The following is a 24,530-nucleotide window of genomic DNA, read 5'->3' on the forward strand; positions in this document are numbered from 1 at the left end:
TGTAAATGTATCAATTAGAGTTTAGTTTCCTATGGCAGTATTTTATATGATAATTGTACATAACTGTGTACAGGACGTAGTTAAGAAATATGGTTTACAAATTCCACTTTGAGTCCCAATACAGTTTAAAATTATGTTCAGATAATCTTCGAGATGCTTGTAGCATATCTAAGAGACATTCATTTACAAGTGTGTTCATTAATGTAGGAATAATTTAATCTTGTTTTCCCTGTCATAAATTATTTTCACATAGAGGAATATTCTATAAGGCGTCAGTCTTCGTGATGGCTGCTATTTGCAGGCTATTTAGGAATGCTTTTAAAGCAGTATTTATATCTTGAGATTCAAGGGACGCGCTCGATAAGTTTTCGTCGTTCGAGTCTTGTAAGTGATATCGAGTTTGATGCATGGTAATGGATCCGATGCTGTGACCTTTTTCGAATCGCCGTTATTTAACTGGCTGTTTTAAGAATTTATAAAAGATTAACGATCTATATCTAGCGATTATATAGCTTATATAGCTTCTTAATAGCGTCGATTGATGGACTTGTTCATTGCTCATCTAATTTTAAGTTATGGGAGTCCATAATGTTAGTGTTTTTGAGGATATGGCCAGCTTGATAATGAGTGGTCATCGTCGCTTGTACAGTAGCGCTAAGAGTAAAACCAAATTGCTGCCTATAATTTTGGACTCTTTTCAAATCTCGTTTGGAGAATAACGTGTCACAGCCCATCGCACCCAAGAGACGCCGCGACAGAGAGCTCATTCTAGAGCCGGAGTGGTAAAAACACGTGTGGCACTTGGGGACTGTCACGGTAAAGCTATTGCATAGCATTTTTTTATCAACTTACGCAATTATAATTAGACAATAATAATTTAATATTAAAACAATAATAAAATAAGACCACGCTATATTTATAAACATTAACTAAAGCAAAACATTAACTGTCCCCTTCACACTCATAAGCTAGACTGCGCGAGAGAGAGATGGGCAGACTTTTCATGATGCGCATGCAGTGCGACGTCACGCCGCGCGCTTATTCACAAACACTACACAAGCGCAACGTGTAAATGTATTGAACGTGAGCTACATGGTAGGCGGAGAGGTGTTGTTTTCGTTACGGAATTTCTTGATTCGGTCGCCGAGCTCAAAGCCCGCGATAAAATCTATGCAATAGCTTAAAAAAATTATCGTTCACCTTTTTATATTACTGAAGCAATGGCTATCGGTCGCTCTTCGGATTAGAATGCGTGTATCTTTGCAACAGAAATCGCCAGAGTAGTAACCAGACGATGGGACTGTTTCAAGTGTAACGATATATGTATATCATAGAACACATGATATTTAACAGATGCCTGAATCGCGCTAGCGACATTTGGTATACATGTTTGTATAAATACAAGTTCTGAAGAATAAAATTTGGATCATGACACAGTAATGTCACTCGCTCCACGGAGTATGTTCCATTTTTCGAAACTGCAATAGAGTTGATTAAAATTTTCAAAAATTACAACTAGTCTTAAAATTTACCTATGTTTGATGGTACATCAGCAGATTAAACTTTTAATGAACGTTCCATCATTAAGCTATTGTAAAATAAAAGTGGCATCTTCACTATTCACTAATGACTTTCGGAAACTCAGCCAATAAATCTTGAAAGACTAAATTGCCGTTAATCCGCGTTTAATATAGGTCAATCGTGTGCAGTATGCAGTGCGGATAGCGTGATTTCCGCACAGCAAGGTTGTGCAATGAAGGCAAACATGAAGCCAATTAGAAGGAGGTTCCCCGTTTTAACAGTTGATGTATGGTCAAATTGAAGTTTTAATTAAAACAGTTTCAAGCTTGGCAGGTTGTACATTATCCCGGAATTAATTATTTTCTTAATTAAATCAGCGCTGTCTTTGTTAGGCTTAAGGGTTAGTTAGTGTTTGTGCTGTGTTGAATTGCTACGAGGCACGCTTTTGATTAATTTGAGTTTATACAGAAAAATCATTGGTTGCATTTTCTGAGAACTTTTTGTACTGGTGGTGGGACCTCTTGTGAGTCCGCGCGGGTAGGTACTACTACCCTGCCTATTTCTGCCGTGAAACAGTAATGCGTTTCGGTTTGAAGGGTGGGACAGCCGCTGTAACTATAATTGAGACCTTAGAACTTATATCTCAAGATTGTAGATGTCTATGGACTCCAGTAACCACTTAACACCAGGTGGTTTGGGAGTTCGTCCACCTATCTAAGGAATAAAAAATATACTATACATACACGAAAAAAGTACACTCGTAAATTTATGTTTCTGTAATTGAGAAATATATAAATTGTGACTTCGACCGGGCATCAATAGAAAACAGTTTGATTCCAATTCAATTTTCCAGTCAACCAACCAGTCACGTTCAAGGTGTGAGATAATATTCCCGTTTCAATATCTGCAGACCGGATGGTGAATTATGAGCTCATCTATGCTAAACGCATGAATAAAACGTTAAATACTCGTAAAACTTAAGTTTTTTCTTTCTAATAATAATCACATTACTACTAGGATAAATTTGAATATAGGTCTTAGCGATTTCAATGAAGGAGACACTAACAAAAAAAGATTTAAATTTTCGAGTACAAGAAGTAATACAGTTCAACATACAAACAGCAAGGCAAGGCAAGAGAGTTGGCCTTCTCATAACTAGTATTAGCACTGATAACTGGTTGCTAACGTGAACACATCTCACGTCATGTCCAATCTATTCAAGCTTAATGTATTCATTGATGTAATGATTTAAGCAAACTGTTGTTGATTGGTTTTTTTCTATGACTTTGTTATGTAACGTTACCGTTTATATTTAACGTTTGCTTGTTCATTTAATCATTTCTCTTATTCGTTCGCACGGCTTTTATCAGATTGAGTTTGTATAGTGTTGTCGACAGGAGTTTAAGGAAAAAGTTCTGTCGTAGTATGATTAAAGTAAGACAGTTTTCGCGCTTCCGTGTCAGAAGATTTAAGCTATTGCATAGCTTTAATTGTGGCTTTGAGCGCGGCAACCGAATCAAGAAATTCCGTAACGAAAATAAAACCTAACACCCCCCACTTCGCCTACCATTTTTCGAATATATTATTATGGACGAAATCGAATTTTATAACCGATAGTGAAAATTAAAAAATATATATATCTTGACAGTACTTACTGTTGTTATTATTTTACATAATTTCTTTTGAACTCTTTTGAGCGTTTTATCCAGATTTACTATTATATTTTAAATACGCGAAACAATAATGAAAGCAATAAAATGAAACTGCTTTATATCCAGATGAGCGTCCACATAAATCGAGGTAGATTTTGAAATTATAATTTGTTCACTGAGATAGGAGGCCGCGGGCGCCGCGCCCACACTTCTTACAACTTTAGACTCCATACACATGCTAAGGTTCTGCAACCACTAATAAATATAAAACAGCTGATGTAGTATATTATTTCTTAAGTTATCACATAGAGTTTAAGCCGTAAAAGTTTAATATTGTACCGTCCGGTACAAGGGTAATAAAATACATTGCAGTTGGAACCTTACCTCAATGCGGACATTTCCAACTAAAATGTAGATATTGACAGAAGGCAGTCTTCCAGGCTCATAGAACCTGGGAAATCATGGAGAAATCTTCATAAATACTGTGCACCGCTTCGAGGTTCAATCTTTTAATAAGACCGACGAGTTTACTTGCTGATAACAAGGCGCATATTAAGCTTGCACCAGCAGGCACTACCATCATGCTTCTTTCTGCCGCGAATCAGTGCGACATTCGCGCGTTTGAGATGTCCATAATGCAACGTAGTTGAGACTTCTATTTCATGTCTAAAGATGGGTGGCGGCATTCACGTTGCGATACCCTTAGACTCCGATAGCCCCCGGTGGTTACTGGAGTTAATAAAAGTAGGGAGGGCTCATAACTTATTCATCCACTTATAATGTAGGTGATTTCCACGGGGAAGGAATAACATCGTGTAATAAAAGTGAAACCCCCAATATTATTATTTACGTAATTACTTGGGGTAGGACCTCTTGTGATGCTATTTCTGCCGTGAAGAAATAATGCGGTTCGGTTTGAAGGATGGGGCAGCCGTTGTAACTGTACTGAGAGTGAGACCTTAGAACTTATACCTCAAGGTGGGTGGCGGAATTTACGTTGTAGATGTCTATGGGCTCCAGTAACCACTTAACACCAGGTAGGCTGTCCACCCATCTAAGCGAAAAAAAAAACCCAACAATTTATGTAATCGACTCGACTCGACTGCAGCCCATAGGTAACAAATTGAAAAATATAGCTAGCATCTTGACTGGAGGCATTACCTAAAGACTTAAAGCGCTACAGTTTACCGATTTATTTATGTGCGAACGTAAATTTGTTTGAAACCGAAAGTGCTTATGCGTTTTATAGCGCGGATTCTCTTTGTTAAATCAAAGTGCAAGTGTACAGTTCAAGTACAAGGTTATATTTTATTTGATGCTGTGTTTGTAATATTATATGACGATAGTTCTCGTTAATCTTATACCTTTAAACGAGCAATTATTGTATATTAATACATACTAGAGGTCCCGCAGTAGTCGAAATTCGACTATAATTCATTGGAATTGTAAGTTTGTACACTACTATGATTGTATTTCATACTTCTATAATCAGAAATTTCGCCAAGACTACACTATAAAAAATATTAACAAAGAAACAATATTTAATCTCAATTTGACAACAGACGTCAAGAACAAAAGTTTGACAATAAATAGTATGCATGCGTGTGTGCGTCAAATACATGGTATGTAGTGTGTGTAAGGTTTTCTTTATTGATTTAATGAATATTTTATGCATTATTTAAAAAAAAATTAGCATTGTGCACTTCTTCTCTATATTATCTATAAGTGTTGAAAATTTAATACTCCTCCGTCCGCGCAATTTTTGTAAAAAAGGATACAAAGTTTTTGCTTCACGTATTAATATATAGATATATAATCTGAATCTCGGAAACGGCTCCAACGATTTTCATAAAAATTAGTATACAGGGGATTTCGGGGGCGATAAATCGATCTAGCTACGATTTATTTTCAGAAAATGTCGTTTTATTCGTGTTTTCAATAATCAACTTTATCGATAATCCACTTTATGACTCTTCCCGACATCTATTGGCGAATAATAATACTATTTTTACTGCTTTAAAGAAACAACAAGATGGTGTTATAAAAAAAAAGCCGAGCAAAGCTCTGTCATCATCTAGTCTCGATAAAGCACGATACTGATTTATTTTAAGAAAATGCCTTTAATCTTTTTTGTGTGTTGAAATCCTAACCTATAGACAATTTTTTTGATTTATTATTTAAGCAAAGGTGCACGAAGTTATAGGTGTTCTCGACAGCAAGGTAATTTAAAAAATGCCATATTATTTTATTAACTCACATTCGTGTTCAATAATGTCGACAAATAACACTTTGCTAGACCGTAAATATGGAAGCTGTAAAGTGTTCGTCGAAAATCGAAAACATTAAACCGTAAGATCGAACCGAAAAAGTACTTTTAATTATGTCTACAACTCGCAAAAAACGAGAAATATACTATATTTAACAGATACCTAACACATCATTACCCCTGGTCCAGTGACGCTGACATATTCTCTCTAGACCATTAGTTTAGGTAGGAAAAAAAAAACATCACTATCGATATAGACTGATATTATTTTTTTGCAAGACAAGAAAACTTGCGGTAATAAACATGAACTCTTCGATGTTTGAAGTCCTAAGGCAGTATACCTGTTTCTGGTACAAATTATCCTTGAGCGCCAATAATGAGCTAAGATCCAATAGGCACTAACTCAGTCTACTTTCGATGGCAGTATTTTTAAAATTCAAATATCTGGCCTTGTAAGTGTGTTTGTAATATACGCTATTCGCATTTGGGTCGTCTGCTGGTTTATTCACTTATTACTTACTTGAAATTCGTAGCAATGAGTTTTTATTTAAAAGTCAAATTTATGTTTCGCAACGAACGTAATTTTTGGCAAAGCGTAGCGTTAAATCGTGAAGAGCTTAGTAAATTCATTTGTGATGTTGTATCTCGAATGCAGTTGGAAAAAAATACGAGAGATTTTGACCTATTTTATTTATTTATTTATTTAGTGTATATATTTAGATTCTATGAAAACAATTTAGCGAATCTGTCAATATTTTAGCTAGTTTTTGACATAAAATACCATCGAATTCAAAATTCGAATAAAATAAAAATGACCATGACACCAAAAAGACTTGGGTATGAAAATAGATGGTATTATGAGGATTGAGTGTCCTAAAAGTACCTACATACTAGGATGGAATGAGTGAAAGAGGATATGGGAGAAAAGGGTGTGAATACAGAGATGTTCTATGATAGCTCTGAATGGAAAAAGAGGACACACTGCGCCGATGCCACATATGTATTTGTATGAGGGCAAGAAGAAGAAAAAAAATTAAATTTGGAATAATTTTTTCCTTCCCTTGAAACTTGATCAAATTTTTTTTTATTGCTTAGATCGGTGGACGAACTCACAGCTCACCTGGTGTTAAGTGGTTGCTGGAGCCCATAGACATTTATAACGTAAATGCGCCACCCACCTTGAGATATAAGTTCTAAGGTCTCAAGTATAGCTACAACGGCTGCCCCACCCTTCAAACCGAAGCGCATTATTGCTTCACGGCAGAAATAGGCAGGGTGATGGTACCTACCCGCGCTGACTCTCAAGAGGTCCTACCACCAGTAATTGTACATAAAGCGACCTTAATTTTCACACAGACATTCAAATACATCTAAAGAGCTTGTTAACATTTTTACATGACAATGACGAAAGTTAGACTGCTTAGAATTTCTTCTCCTGTGTGTTGTGCATGTCGCAATCACTCGTGCAAGTGCACTTGCTCGATAACGGTCAAGCGTTTGTACAGCAGCGCGCTGTACCCCTGAAGATTTATGACTTCACTAGTACTATGACATTTACTTATTGTTCACGACACTGTTTATTGCTACTAATTTGAATTTAAGCATGCATTGTTGTTGAGTTGTAATATTACTTTTAAAGGGACATAATCTTTCACATTTCGCAAACATTATTAAAAACAAGTCATCATACCGCTCAACTTTGCCTATGTTTTAATCATTTGACGATTTTAGTAATTTCAAATATATTACATTCATGGATAAGTAAAAAAATAACTTCGTCTCGATTGAGTGATATATTTACTGCGTAAAATCAATGACACAAAGCATGACTTGAGTTTCGATAGCACATTTACCATTCTTGTACAGTCATCTTCAGTAAAAACATTAAACATATTCGGTGAATGTTTGGTAGAGATTGTTTTTTATTATAAATATTAAGATTCTTCCATTTATAGTAGTCATATTCTATCTAGTTAGTAATGACTGTGTTAAAAGGAAAACGATTTTCGTATTACCGTATATATAGCTCATGTTTTAAAAAAATACTTTAGGGCGGTTAATAAAGCTTTTATTAATGTGTCTGAATTCCTAATGTGTATCCTGACTTCCAGACAGTTGTAACATCAATACTTTTGTCAATAGTAAAAGTTAATTTAAAAAAAAAAAAGAAAAAAGTTTCATCGTAATGTAAGCTTCTTGAACATAACACACAAGCATAAATATTAATAATAAAACTCATGCAAGATTGAAAACAGTATCTGCCGAAACAAAAGTAATTTTGTTTATTTGTCACTGTGATTGATTGATATCTCCCTGATCGCGTTACGAACAGATGACTGCGTATTTCCATAATGTTACATAAATAATAAATGCAGTCACATGTTATCTGTGTTACCGTTACAGACTTCTCGTAACGAGACCCTCAAATTGTCCGGTTCATTTCTAGTTGCATTACAAAACGGTGTTTGCTTAATCGCAAGATCAATGGTCGTGCAATCACGTATGCAAAGTGCCAACAATTTAGGCATTGCTCAGCAAATCCGACCCCGATTACATGACACACTGGAGGCGTAAGTTGCGACACAGATAACGATGCTTCAGCGAAAGTGATCGCCATTTCTTGCCTCTTCGATTTAGGGTTTGTGCTCAACAAAATAATGATTAAGTGGATGAATACTTGAGATATTGGAGAGATATTTCATTTTCAACAAAAATATTATGTTTAGAAATTGTAAAACATATCGTGAAAATACGATAAATCCATTGTATATATAACTTTATATATTGAAAAAAAAAACGTACCCAATTAACTGTCACTGAATATGCATATTTATGCATAAAAATAGCAAGCAAATTGCAATCGTTAAATAGGCATTCTAAATTTAAAGTAAACAAAAAAAGGTGTCAAGAGAACGCATTTTTTGCTCAAAGCTAGTCACCGAAGAGCTAATTTTCCAATTATACTTAAACATTTCAATAAATAGCAGCCCTACCTTCGCTTGTCGCTCGCAGCGGAACATGCTACAACTCTTGGCATTTTATGAACACAGGATTGCGAGTTCTGAAGCGGGATGGGCTAATGGGTACGGTTTTGCTAACTCATATTAATAACCAGCCACAATTATATTTAATAAAATAAAATTATTGTAAATCAATACCAGAAATATGTTGATTTCGAATTACGACGAGGAATTCTAAAATATAATTCCGAAATAATAATTTTGTAATTTAATAAATAGTTTGCTATTGTCGTCGTGCATTTTCACGATCGTCGAAAGCATTCGTGACTTGTAATTCCATTAACATAGAAGCAGTTTGTTGAAATCGAAAATATATATTTACAGCAAATTGCTACTTAGAAGGCAGTGTTTACGTTCACTCGACATAACTTCTATTCGAAACACTTGCAATCGTAGTAACTTTATTTTTTTATATCATGCAATTTGACTTGAGCTAATCTATGCACTCGGCTCGGTATAGGTCCGTAATTTGACCTTCCGATGAGCATAAGTTGAAGCGCGCGGTGAGCTTTCAACGTGTTTTGCAATAAAGGAACTAAATACAGGCTGCTTACGGAATGTACGTAGTTTCTTGGACATGACCTTTTTTCGCTTACAAGCGACTGAGTTCGTGAATAAATGACGTCATGTATATTGTTATTTTATCCTTCTGCGGCTAAGTTTTGTAGATCTCGACACTAATTTAAGACGCTTTTTCCGTCAAATCTCCTTTTATGGTGACGTTAACAACTTTACAATTGTTTCACTTTTTGAGATGCTAATTTATTATTTTCACTTACCTATTCCTTAATGAAGCCAAAAGTTAATTGAGGAATAATAAAAAGACACCTCAATTAAACTGAGTGCACCAGTAGAAACAAAGCACTTCCATTACCCTATCTTCATATTTGTAAACAAGTTCATGTAGATAAATTGAATAGATAGGCTTCATTAGATTTTCAACGCCAACATTGCAGATTGCCTCATCCACTTTCATATGTGCACTTGTATTATGCAGTAGACGATTTAAGTTATTTAAGATGTTCAGATTATATCTACAAGCATGTGCGGGCTCAAGAATTCATGTAGTCACCTCATAGATTCAATATGAGATACATTGGCCGATGATGTTTATTGAAAATTATTTATATTCTATTACAAGCTAGCGGCCTGGGCTACGTTTATTTTCAATATTTTGTTTCTGTTTGGTACTTTGGTGTTTATAACAGATTATAGGAAAATAGTCTGTGTTGCCATAAACTGATAAGGTTTGGAAATCGTCATTATAAAATCGGACGCAAAAGGTGTATCGATATAGCTTAATAAATTTTCGGAGTGCCGCAATGTTGACTATAGTTGTTTAATATGTAGTTATAGCATTTTATTCGGAAGTTATATTAGTTTTTAAGAACAAGATTAAGGCGTAAAAGTAGTTTCAAACCTTTTGCCGTCGCCAAAACATTAGGCCATAATATCACCAAGTTATTTTTTGCAATTTTAGGACTATCATCTCCTGTCGTCTTAGAAGACAAGATTTAGTAGCGTTTTTGCTTTTAGAGTTTCATTTTAAATATTCATACCGAATTTGAAGGTCGCCTGTGAGACCAGAGACGAAAACCTGTAGTCTTCACACTTTGAAAAGTTGTTGAATTTTTTTGCCATTTAGTACTTTGATTTTGTCTTTAAATAAATTAACCACCTTAATGAGCACGGCCCTCGATGTATTCGTAGACATTTTGATTATCTATATATTAATACGTGAAGCAAAAACTTTGTATCCTTTTTTACGAAAATTGCGCGGACGGAGGAGTATGAAATTTTCCACACTTATAGAGAATATAGAGAAGTGCACAATGCTAATATTTTTTTAAATAATGCATTAAAGATACATTAAACCAATAAAGAAAACATTACACACACTACATACCATGTATTTGACGCACACACGCATGCATACTATTTATTGTCAAAGTTTTGTTCTTGACGTCTGTTGTCAAATTGAGAATAGATGAAATATTGTTTGTCTTTGTTAATATTTTTTATAGTGTAGTCTTGGCGAAATTTGTGATTAGAGAAGTATAAAATACAATCATAATAGTGTAAAAACCTACAATTCCAATTAATTATAGTCGAATTTCGACTACTGTGGGACCTCTAGTACCAGGGAACTAGTCTTGCGCAGAAATAGCTTACGGCAACATAAACCCGCAAAATTTCTAAATTTGCGTTATTACGGGCGTTGGGGCACCCTGGGAGTCAACAAGGGCAAAGATAATATATTTTATAAATACGCGCAACTGGTGGTTTTTGGTACCGACCGCACGGGTCTTCTCTATTTTTATCGCGAAGCAGTCATGCCGGTTTGAAAGGTTTTCTCCGATGACGTTAAAACTTTGAACTTGTGTCTTTTGTTTGTCAGTGAATTTGTCTGTTCACATCCCCATCAGCATTTCCGCAAATCGAATGTCTTTAAATTAGAGGGATAACTATTTAAATAATAGATTTAAAATTTATAATCGAGTCAATATAAGCTCCAGACACATGAATTTGTGAAAAGTGATTTTTGTAAAACGTGTACCGAGATAATATGTACTTTAGTACCCACTGGATTGATACATGAGGCGGTTGGTAAGTAATCTTATTGCAGTCGTTGTAGCACGAAGTTGATTTATGGCTTGCAATCAACTTACCCATTGTTTTTAGTTGGTACAATCGGCAACATTAATTGATTTTGAAAATAATCCTTTTGACGGTCAATAAGAGGCCAAATAGTTATTATTTTTTAGAATAAATTATAATTAAATACATTCTATGCGTGCTATATTCCATGTTATGAGTATTTTAAGTTTATGTTTATTGAGAAATTGTTATTTTATTCATTATACTGTTTCTAATATTTATACTATTTATCTATGCTTTTTTATATTAGGTATTGATTGATCTATAGCATCATAAATTATATATTATTTTTAAATGTTTGCGATTGTACCTCGTTTACCGGGCTTTGTTCCGCCATTGTTTTGTTTTCAATTATCAATGAATGAAAAGTATTTTTGGGTGCACCTTAGGACCTTGACATTAACGAACAAAAGGGTACGTTTTACTTCGATTTTTAAATATAAATCAAAATCTTTGATAGTCCCTTACAATGAATCATTAAAGTTAATTATATGGACGCTGCTGGATTCGATTTATAGGTTTCCTTTTATTGAACTCACGAGTTATAATTAAATTTAATCAAAACCACACCGCGATAGTTCGCAAATGTATGTAGTATATTTAGTGCGCGGTATTTTTTTTTTTTTTATTGCCCTTGTAGGCAGGCGAGCATACGGCCCACCTAATGGTGAGTGGTTACCGTCGCCCATGGACTTCAGCAATGCCAGGGGCAGAGCCAAGCCGCTGCCTACCGTTTAATACTCTCCACAAGCCTCGTTTGAAGAAGGACATGTCATAGCGCTCGGGAAACACCGTGGAGGGGAGCTCATTCCATAGCCGGATTGTACGTGGCAAAAAAGACCTCTGGAAACGCACTGTGGATGACCGCAGTGGCTCCAGGTAGTATGGATGAACTCTACTCCGGTGGCGGGCGGTGCGATGGTAAAAACGAGATGCCGGTATCATCTCGAACAATTCCTCAGAGCACTCTCCATGGAACAAACGGTACAAAATACAGAAGGAACCGAAGTCCCTCCGCAGACCCAGAGGTTCCAAACGATCCGTGAGGATTGTATTGTGAATGCTCAATGGATATTCTGCCAATGCTAGAATGCCCAAAAGAAAAAAAATCGCTAAAACGTATTTTGTTGTAATTCAAATTATTAAAAAATATCCATACAGCAAAATGATAAATATTGAACAGTGAAAGCCAAGACAAAGTTTCATCAAAATGAAAATGATTTTTATTTAATAAATTCAAAACTTTTCTAATTTTTGTATGCATATAAATTCATTGTGATGCTCACTAATATAAAATTGTTTAAATATTCACTTGTTAGATTGTGTATGTTTTATTTCCTTGACATTTACAAAGCAACAGTACTGTGCTAGAGAAGGTCGTATAAGGTTAAATACCTACTTGTAATCCGGATTTCGAATTAATACGATAGTTGAAGTACCATAGAAAAACATATAAATTAATTAAATAAGAAAGAAAATAATTATTTATAACTAGCTGACCCGGCAGACTTCGTAGTGCCTCAATCGATAAATAAAAGTCACATCAAGGGGACACATCAAAGGAAAAACAAAATTGTTTGTTTTTTGTATAATTCCGAGCTTTTTTATATTTTTTCACCTTTTAAACCTTCTGGACCTTTTAAACCTGGACTTCCACGAATAATTCAAGACCAAAATTAGCCAAATCGGTCCAGCCATTCTCGAATTTTAGCGAGACTAACGAACAGCAATTCATTTTTATATATAGAGATTATAAATTTTGTTTATGGTTTGATTTTTATTACGGGATGTTAAATAATCGTGAAAGTCATTTGTGAACATAATTTAAGTACGTATCTCATAAGAAAAGCTGGTATCTGCCAGCGGGATTTGAACACAGGCAAACTCGCATCCCTTGATATGAGCAGACGAGGCACCTTATCCTTAAGGCCACGACGTGGCGACGACTCATTCCTCACTTGACGTTTCTAAATAAGCATCGATCGTTCTAACCATCTCCAGTTATCAATCACACCGTATAATTACAATTCGAGTAATAATAATTTAGGTATCTATAAAGAATTCTATTACGTAAACTTAATAACTCTCACTCGAGTGATTTCCACTTTCAATTTCTATTCATAACTCAATTAATGATTATCAGCTGATAGGTCAACGTTTTGAATACGTAAAAATACATTTTTACCAAACTACCGTGGTTGTATATGTTTATGTAGATATGCACTTATGCATATTTATTAAGGCATAAGAGGCATGTCAGGGGTTAAAAAATAAAGGCTATCATTTATTTTATACATTCAATCATTATACAATAAAATTTATATAAAAGTTGTAATATATGTGTAATATAATTATATATTTTAATTTTTTTCATAAAAGAGTAATCTAAAATGTATTGATGTTTATATTCTCAAAATGTTTCTTAAAATATACTAAAAAGTATAAGAGTTTTATCGTTTTTATTGTAGGTGAAAAAAAACCACTATCATATTAAATAATTCCTCTATGTGCTAGGTTGCTCGGAAAACAGGTAGCTTTAGGCGGTGAGGTTGCCCAATGTAACACTCTTGTTTATTAGCTACCTACCACATAGCTTTTTGCTCTTTGTATCAAAATAGCTTTCCATGTTATTCTATTTTACAATGAGTCTAAGTACGATGAGTTTTTCGCATATAATTTTTGTTTTTCACGTTATGATTGTCTTTACGCACTGGCAATCATGTAAGTTATCTAAAAGTAATCTAAAATGTATTCATGTTTATATTCTCAAAATGCTTCTCATAATATACTAAAAAGTATAAAAGTCTTATCGTTTTTATTGTAGGTGAAAAAAACCCACTATCATATAATATGTATTAAATAATATTATATTATATGTATATATATTTCATGGCTCGTTTTTTAGTATATTCAATAAAGCCCACTCTAAATTTTAACTTTAACTTCCATTATACAAAGTTTGTTAAAAAACAATACAATTTTGTAACGGTAATTCTAAGTAAGCAGCTATGCGTTTTGGTTTGAAGGGTGGGGCAGCCTTTGTACTGTTACAACTGAGACCTTAGAACTGTTGTCTCAAGGTGAGTTGCGGCATTTACGTTATAGTTGTCTATGGGCTCCAGTAACTACTAAACAGCAAGAGGGCTGTGAGCACGTCCACCCATCTAAGAAAAAATAAAGGGGCTTTATATTATAACTAGCGACCCGCCCTCGCTTCGCTTCGGAAACTGTAATTTATTATTGATTTCTCCACTATTTAATAGATGTTATTATACGTATAAACCTTCCTCTTCAATCACTCTATTTATTTTAAAAAAAACGCATCAAAATCCGTTGCGTAGTTTTAAAGATTTAAGCATACATAGGGACAGACAGATATAGGGACAGAGAAAGCGACTTTGTTTTATACTATGTAGTGATATAGTCTATTTGTCAATATATATTGTGTTAATTCGTAAATCACTGCTGTTAATAAGAATTATATTTTTAAATATGCCTTTCCAATACACAATCAAAAATAAAGATAAAAAGATAAATCGAAGAATCGCGTGCGTAAAGCAATTTGGTCGCTGTTCAAATGATAAGATGATGGATGTATCGAAGGAATTGCTTAGATTTCGTACAAAAAGCGCTTGTACATATAATTATCCGTCTGGATTTCGTCGAAATGACGGCGGCTTTCAATTTTTTTATTGAATAGTTTAGTTTATACAAGTATTTTATTATGTTTAGGTATTGAGAAGAGAATTAATATGGGTATTATATCAGTTCATTAGCTTACCAAGGGTCATAGGAGACTTAGAATAATTTATGATTTTGTTAAACATTGCTCATTTCCCAAAGTTCGTAGAGACAATAATGCGAATAATAGTAAATATCACCGAGATGCACTAATGTTTTACAGAAAAAATGGATATTTATAGATATGTTTAAGCAATTGTTGTAATTTGATTTTATTTATTAATACTTAATTGATTTACTTATTGATACTTTACGAATATCTGCCGCTATATTCTCGATACGACTCGATTTCTGGTATCTTTTCTATAAGGCGGTGACTTTTAAGTTAACTTCATTTAAAAAGTGGATATGGCGGGAAAGAGAATCAGTTAAAATACTGTGTGCTTTAGTCCAGAAAACATTAAATATTACAACACTCAGCTCAGATTCCGTGGCACGTGACATGTGATGACATTGAAGTGATATGCTTTTTGGGGCCGTCATTTGAAGTGTTTGAATGAGATAATAGGCGGTCGTAGTCGTGCTTGCGTGCTTAAGCTTTTATATTTTTAGCGAAATTGTCTCACGAGCAAGTTTTCAGATTAAGCTGGTATTTTTTCAATATAATTAATCTAGTTGTCAATCTGGTTAATTAAACAGTTATTATTTGCATGTATTCAGCGAATCTCTATTTTATGTGATTTAACTTTTTATTTGCGGATTATAAGGCTATGCCTGAAAGCGACTTAAAGTATGTTTTGTGAATACCCGCTCACAGACTTTAGCGTAAAGTTGAAAATCCTATAGCAAATATTTTGATGTTGCGCCTGAGGTTGTATTCATTTTTATTTTATTGAAATACTAGATATCTATGAATCCATTTAAAATTGAGGTAGTTTTGAATTTTTGCATATTTTACCGTTTATTTTAGAGTATACATAGTTCCAAGAATTTATTGTGCTATTATTATTATTATAATCTTATTGCTTTTCCAAGATTGTGGAGGTGTCTACTAGACATTTGTATATAGTCAGTGAGTTGGTAAAGCGATGGTATTATTAGTACAATTTTGTAGTCGTTGTGGCCTAAAGGATATGACGTCCGGTGCATTCGTATAGAGCGATTCCATCCCGCAGGCGGATACCAGTTTTCTTAATGAAATCCGTACTTAACAAATGTTCACGATTGACTTCCACGCCGAAGGAGTAACATCGTGTAATAAAAATCGAACCCTCAAAATTATAATTTTCGTAATTACTGGTGGTAGGATCTCTTGTGAGTTCGCACGGGTAGGTGCCACCACCCTGCTTATATCTGCCGTGAAGCAGTAATGCGTTTCGGTTTGAACCTTAGAACTTATATCTCAAGGTGGGTGGCGCATTTACGTTGTAGATGTCTATGGGCTCCAGTAACCACTAAACACCAGGTGGGCTGTGAGCTCGTCCACACATCTAAGCAATAAAAAAAAAACCTTAGTATGTTTGTATTTGTTTCGTAGGTATATTTCCGAGGCTCATAACAGAGGAGAAAATCCTATCCGGGGTCCGTTGAATTTGGAATGCTTAACGCTTATTGTGTCCATATTATAAGCAAGGCTGAAACTAATTTCAATATTAATGTGAAGCAAATAACGGAGTCCTGACCTGTGCTAGAAATAGCGACCACGCCTCAAAGGAACGTGCTTCAGAAATGTTTTCCGTGTATGCGCAGTACTTGGTTAAATGTAAGACCTTTGTGTTGTTAAAAATGTGAAAATCATCGAAGGGTCAAGTTACAGTTGATAAGGTGATTGAGTTTTATAGCCAAATGATAAATGATGTAATATATAATGGGAATCTACACTAACTTTTATTTATTTATAGACGAGATAAAAAGCTCACAGCCGATTTGGTGTTAGATTAATCGGAGCGTCTAGATTATATGACGTGAATGTCGCTATCTATCTTGAGACATGAGGTCGGGGGAGTCTCAATTTAATTATGTAACGGACGTCTTATCCTTCAAGCCAGAACGCATGAATGCTTCACTTGTACCACCACTTGTACCACCAGTGATATTCACCCTGTTCTAGCTAGGAACTCGGATTTAATCATTTTCCCCCCTACCTATTCGGTAGTAGCCCAAGGGCGTATTCCAGCTAAGCTGTGATCGGTAGGTGAACCCATGGAGCTCAACCTGATAGAATGTGCTAACACTGGACCTAGCAAGAGCAGGGGTTCGCAAAACCCACTACCGGATTTGAATCGCGACTGACTGAGAAGATCCGGGGAGAAACTAAGTGGATTGATATAACCAATCAACAGGTGCGACTGTTTATTTAGCAATGAAATCATTCCTAATACGGGAAGCCCGAGGAAGTGGACGTCGGATATTCTACTATTAGGTTGATAAAATTTGCTAGTAGAAAAATATTATCGCCAAAAAAAAAGGTTTCAATTACAATTAAAAATAGAACACTTTGGTTCGTGTTTATCGATTTCGTGTTCAGAAATTCTTAAGTTAACAACAACATAGCCTAAAATATTTTTCATACAATGGACAGATTTGTTATAAACTCGCACACTTTAGCGCTGTTGGTTTTTATAGTAGATATTGGTGATTCGCATCTCTCTCTCTTCGATCGGTTCCTCACTGCTGAGGATCGTGACTCCGTCCGATTTCGTCAACCAACTGTCTCCATCGATCCCGCCCTGCAGCCCGGTGGAGTGATTCGCATGTATAGACGTTTAGAGAGAGAGAGAGAGAATACACTTTATTGCACACCAAAACACAATTTACATTCAAAAAAAACAATCAAAAAACAGATAAATTTGTACAATAGGCGGTCTTATCGCTAAAAGCGATCTCTTCCAGACAACCGTTTAATTTATATAAATTCTGGAAAATATAAAAAAAATATAGCAGGTATGTTGCGGTGTACTATAGATAATACATTACGTAGACGTAGACGTTTAATAGTTGATTACGTCTTATAATTCATTGTTGTTGTTGTTGTATGTAGCTAGAGTGTTTTCTTCAGTTACTGCTAGTCGTGGGGACAATTAAAATTACTTTTACGGTTTAATTTCGTCTTTATGATTGTCGTTGATCGTTGAAGACGTTTTTTTTTTATTACTTACATGGGTGGACGAGCTCACAGCCCACCTGTTGTTAAGTGGTTACTGGAGCCCATAGACATCCACAACGTAAATGCGCCACCCACCTTGAGATATAAGTTCTAGGTATACTTTACAGTTTTCGTGGTGACATTTTACTGTAGAACGTGATCGCAGCTTATGGTAAAACTAGTTTTATTAATAGCTACAATACAGTATAGAACGAATGTCAATGTCAATGCAGTTCAACCAAGCTGTAATTAAACTATTAAATAACACATTGAATACCTTCGCAAGTGGTCGATGCTGCACACTGAGACGTGAAATCAGATTTATATCAATATAGAATTTTATTTATTAGTGCAATTTTTTTATAATTTTTTTTGTTGCTTAGATCTGTGGACGAGCTCACAGGCCACCTGGTGTTAAGTGGTTACTGGAGCCCATAGACATCTACAACGTAAACGCGCCACCCACCTTGAGAAATAAGTTCTAAAGGTCTAGTATAGTTAGCTAGTTTTAGCTAAATTTTCGTTAAATCGTTTAAAATAATAAATAAATAAATATTTACTAACAAAAACGCCACGTTAACTGGTCCCGTGATAAGTTCGTAAAGAACTTGTGTTACAGGTACCAGATAACGTTTATAAATGTAAGATTTTTATTATATACATACATATATTTAATATTTTTAATATACATCCATAACCCTGGAAAAGACATTTATATTTATCATACAAATATCTTGCCTTGGCGGGATTCGAACCCGCGACCCCCTTGTGTAGTGATCATGTCACTTACCACTAGAGCAGACGGCCGTTAAAAGACAGCGAATTAAAACTTTGAATAATCTATTTTTGTTTCCTTTACCTGTTAATTATATCATTATCATCTTCATCCTTCGGCTTAATGTGTAACACCCACGGTAAGGTAGCGTAAGTAATTTATGACTATAACCCGGGGATAAATCTGCCGCAGTGTCGATATTAAACGAGATAACGAATAACGTACTTGACATGCTAGTATAAAGTGTATGCCAGTATTATTATTATTTTTTTATTGCTCTTATAGGCAGACGAGCGTAAGGCCCACCTGAAGGTGAGTGGTTACCGTCGCCTATGGACTTCAGCAATGCCAGGGGTTGAGTCAAGCCGCTGCCTACCTTATTACTCGTATAAGAGATAATACCTCTGTGGGTTTGAATGTTTGACGATAATTTTTAGCATATTAGTAATTAAATACTCAGAGTGACTGTTTTTTTTTCCTCGTGCCATTGTAGGCGAATTAGGACACAGCGCCCCTGATGGTGAATGGTTACCGTTACTGTTGGATATAAGCCCAAGGCATACTGGTAGAGCTACCTGCCCAATGTTCTAATAAACAGATTTGTGATAGTAACAGATTTAAGCTCTTGGGGCAGTTACATTTTTTAATAAATTGTAAGACTTATATGGAACCTATAGTACGTATCAGAGGAAATGTGAAAGTAGCCCCGGTAATCAACAAATTAAAGGGCGGACGGTTAGCGTTAGTCTATACCAATAGACATCTGATGCGTAGAGAGAGAATGCATGTGACTAGGAGATGTATGGAAATGGTAGAGCAAGGTAGAGGGGGAAGAGGTCGACCGAAGAAGACATGGGTGGAGTGTGTGAATGACGATATAAGAGAGAGAGGAGTGAGTGTTGAGATTACGGCTGATAGAAGAGAATGGAAGAGAAAAGTTAGATGTACTGAACCCACTTATTGGGATAAGGTGGAGATAAAGAAGAGTAGGTAAATGTTCACGATCAAGTCATACGTCGAAGGAACACAATACATATATATGTGTGTGTGTGTGTATAAACATACATATAAAATGTGTTTTAATTACGAACATGCAAATTGTAGTATACGTTTTCATAATTCGTTTTTCGAGTCCCACAAAACGTGACAAATTTTATAAATAATCAAGTACATGAAAATAGATTCGAGAAACTCTAGAGTGTGTTACGTAATACAAAAATAATTTAGAAGCCGTTAAAAAACCAGCGAAAATTAACACATGTTGATTAAATTTAAATGAAGTTATTACGTAACGCGAAAGCAAATTAAATAATCAAAGAACTAGTATTGAATTAATTTCCCTCGAGCAATTATATTTTGGAATAAATCTTCGAACGTTGCGATTTCTTAAGAAATATTTTATAGTTTATACTAAGCGAATAAAATGTCACGATGCTATCTTCTACGAACCCGAACTACGTTGGTTGAAATATTACTCATGAATATATTATAAATGACTAGCGATCCGCCCTCGCTTCGCTTCGGAAACATTAAATTTTATTATTGATAGCTGAGTCCTGCGATGCTATCCGCGGTTATTGTCGTACCACGGGTGACGCCGCGGAGCCAGGCTAGTCTAAGAAAAGTAGCCTAAATTATTCCTTATATTATCAGCTACCTATCAGTGAAAGTCTTGTCACAATCGGTCCGGTCGTTTCAGAGGTTAGCCGGAACAAACAGACAGACAGCAGCAAACATTGTAAAAAATGTATTTTGGTGTATGTACCGTATATAAATATAATATGAATGTGCATGTAGTAAAATGCGGTTATTTCAATATTACAAACAGACACTCCAATTTTATTTGTATGTATAGATGAGTTATGATTATTATTGTTCACCCAATGCTGACAGGTCATAGATTGTTGAGATATAGACAACCGTCATAAAATAGCATGAGGTCTTATTAAAATTAGTTTACGTTTGATATGCTATGCGTAAACTAACTTAAAACCTTTATTAATAATTTATGTAATATTCTATACACTTAAACAATGAACAGATAAAAATTTGAATTTTATGGTGAGCGTTGAAGACATCATCATACTTGCCACTTCTAGATTTAAAACTACATGTTATAGAAATGAAATGTTTTGCTCTATGGATGGAAATGGTGGATTAATAAAAATTAGAAATCAATGTGTTAATACCCATTAATGTTGTCATTCCGAAATAATAATGTTAAATAAAATCGAATGATTCATTCCCAAAATAACACCAACGTTTAAAAATTTACACATAATATGTGTAACGTATAAGTGATCCATAATTTTTACACGAAGCCGTAAATATAGGTAAGTATCCGCGAGTAAGGTCGGTAAGTATTCTGGATTGGATTTTTGTGACATGTTATCACAATTTGAATTTTTTTACTCAGATTAAGATAATGTGGTAGTCCATTAGTATGGACACGACGCCTGGTTTACTCGTATATAACGATGCGACCATGCGAGTGTTCAAATTTCGGAGGCAAATACCAAGTTGTCTAATGAAATACGTATTTGACATATTTCGTTGAGGTGCATAACGCGCTATCATTGCATTACCTTGAAATTCGTTCGTGAATACGCATTAACTTATTAGGGGTGTTCAAAAAAAAGTGATACCGATTATGCCGTAATTATTTTTTATTAAATGTTATTTTATTTTTCAACGTGTCACCTTTCCAGTTTATACAGTTTGTATATCTTATTTCTGAAGCTAAAATTGCCTTTTAAATAAACCTTCTTCCTGACCGCTTATAAATCAAGTATCGTAGCGACTACTGCGTTCATAAAAATATATATCATAATCTTCAAATTTATGACACCTGAGATATTTCATTAACCCCCATTAATCTCAAGGGGCTAGGTCCGGTGAATATGGAGAATTTTCCATCAATTCGAGGCCAGCTTCTTGAATGGCAGCCATCGCAAGTCTGGACTTGTGGGCGGGGGCGTTATCTTGGTGAAATAAAACAACCTTAGCAAGTTTGCTTCGTGACTCCATGATTAAGCTATTCAGTTAATACCACCCCTTAGCTGTCCATGAAAAATCAATCCATGATCTTACCGGCGATTGGAATCGCCTTAGGCTTCTTCGTAGTTGAAGATGACAGTCTCTTCCAAGTCATGGACTGTTGTTTCGATTCCGGGTCATATTCGTCCATTTTAGCCATGTTTCGTCCAGAGTTATAATTGGACCCGAAAATTGGTTAAGATCTTGTTATAACAAACCTAAACAGCTTCGTGAAATTCTCAGTCCCCTTTATTTCTGCACATCAGAAAGCATTCTTCATTCTTCATTCATTCATTCATTCATTCATTCACCTAGCGTGCTGACACTTTCTCATACCGAAATGGCTGTGTATATGTATGTGTATGGGATACTTCCTGTAGAAATTTTTATTTCTTGTGTTATAAAACAATCAGTAACACGACGATCCGTCAAGACAATGTCGACAACTTTTTAAAAAAATTGTTCAGTCACTACCGATGTAGGGCATTTCGTGCGGGGGTCGTCGTTAATGGAAGTTTTTCCTTGCTTGAACTTAGCACCCCAACGCGGCAACCGTAGAATATGGAGGAGCATGCACCCCTATTATTGATCTCATGTTTTAATTTTATTTAATAAAATTTTCAAGCTGAGATATTTTATTACTACGCAAATTTAAATCTTATCCATTTTTAACAACACGTTCCGATACAAGGCAAACAACTGACTTCTATTTTTAAGTAATAAAAGCGTATTAAAAATAAAAGAGAACTGATTGCTTTTTATTATTATTCGTATATCTAATGTCTGGGCTATGCCTGCCAGTATTTTTTTTTCTTTCCAAGGAGAATTTATCGTATTATCACTAGATATGAATACCCCGGCTTTTCGACTAGGTTATGAATGGTCGAAATTCAAACATCAATATTATGCTTATTTTAATGAAAGTGACTGAAATCTTTTATGTCAAAACTAATTGCGCTTAAAGTCAGTAGTGAAAATCTCGTGTATTTTATTAATTTGAAGCAAAAGTTCTGAGCACAATGGTCGACCCCGATGTGTCGTGGAAACTGTCACGCAGAGCACGGCTGCTTTCCATAGATAACGTTCTAACGATCTAAGCCTCTTCGTTTTACTGACAGCCAAGCTTTGTAGATCAACTGTCAAATACGATCTTGGGTAAACTCCATTTATAATGTTTATTAACTAACTATCAATATTAAAAGTATTCATTTCTAAAAGGTTATGAAGAGTCTAATTATGATAAATGTTATGAAGGGTCTGACGCAAATTGTATTTGTGTTTCATTTGGTCAAAGGTTTTTTTTATTGCTTAGATGGGTGGACGAGCTCACAGCCCAACTGGTGTTAAGTGGTTACTGGAGCCCATAGGCATCTACAACGTAAATGCGCCACCCACCTTGAGATATGAGTTCTTAGATCTCAGTATAGTTACAACGGCTGCCCCGCCCTTCAAACCGAAACGCATTACTGCTCCACGGCAGAAATAGGCAGTCCTACCACCAGTAATTACGCAAATTATAATTTTGTGGGTTTGATTGTTCGAAGTACTGTATCTAGTGATGCGACTACGTCCGCTTCAAGTTTAGGCAGGAATGAGAAATGAGAAGTATGCACCAGCTTATATGTTAAACCTACCTAAGTTGTTCAAGTTTGCTAAATTAAGGAATAATACGTGTGTTTAAAATGAAGGTCATAAGGCTCAGATATCTACTTTATAGTGGGTGGGTCAACTCTTATGTCCATTCACGCTAATAAACAAAGTCCGGCCCTGTAAAGCAATTACAATGTGTATGCCGCCACCCGTTTTAAGATATTGTGTCGAAGTCTGCATTGTATTGCACATTGGTAGTCCGTCACCTTTGAAGCTGGAACGCATGCCTGCTTCGGAATAGAAACAAGTAGGGTGATAGGTCGCGAGCACGCATGGTTAGGTACTATCGGCCTGCATATTTCTGTCGTGAAGCAGTAATGTAGTTCAGTTTGAAGGGACAGCTATTGCATTATTAAGCTGAAGCTTAGAATTCATGCCTCAAGGTAGGTGGAGGCATTTACGTTCTTGATGTATATGGGCTCCAGGAACCGCTTAACATTAGGTGGGTCGTGAGCTCGTTCACTTCAACTAAGCAGCAAAAAGTACCCATACGGTACAGTATTTTAAATGATTATTACGTAAGATCTTTTTGTCAGATCTGGTGAAATATAACTAAAATGTTGACAATCATTTTTAGGTATGTTTTTCATTTTTATGTATGTATGAAGTATATAAGACTTTGAAATGGAGTTTACTTAAATTGCCTATTTGTATATTAAATTTAATAGAGTTATAAATATTAAATCATTGAATTTCATTATCTATAATGGCTTTTGAAATTCGATATAAATTTTACTAATGTCTTGCCTTCTACTTCATAAGCTTGACGTAATGCTAAGTCATGTTGATTAGTTATTTGTTAATAATTTAGAATGTTGTAAAAATTAGAAGCGATTTCATTGGAATTTTGTTACTGTAATTAAATGTAACATGATATGACGAATTAATATAAAAAGGCCAATGACTCTCCTACGAATGAAATAAGTTTCAAGTATCAAACAAATATTTTTAATTATTTGAATACATTTCAAAAGGTTTAAAAAAATACAATTACAATTGTTTTTCTTTTTTTAAATGTTATGAGCGTCCCTTTGATATTAAGTGAAAATTCACTTATAATTTTCTTCAATAATTTATCTGTAAATGAGATGAAATGTTGCATAGATTATTTTAACAATAACTATTG

The 24,530-nt window shown here is 34.9% G+C and overlaps 1 protein-coding gene across 2 annotated transcripts in view; it reads left to right on the top strand.

Annotated features, from left to right (window-relative positions):
• The window catches only part of chas (chascon), a 161,235-nt gene that overhangs the window by 63,318 nt on the left and 73,387 nt on the right, over positions 1–24,530 (top strand). The gene's annotated exons all lie outside the window — the stretch shown is intronic.

This window comes from Bombyx mandarina, chromosome 08 (assembly GCF_030267445.1).
Source record: "Bombyx mandarina strain Sakado chromosome 08, ASM3026744v2".
NCBI classification, from domain to species: Eukaryota; Metazoa; Arthropoda; class Insecta; order Lepidoptera; family Bombycidae; genus Bombyx; species Bombyx mandarina.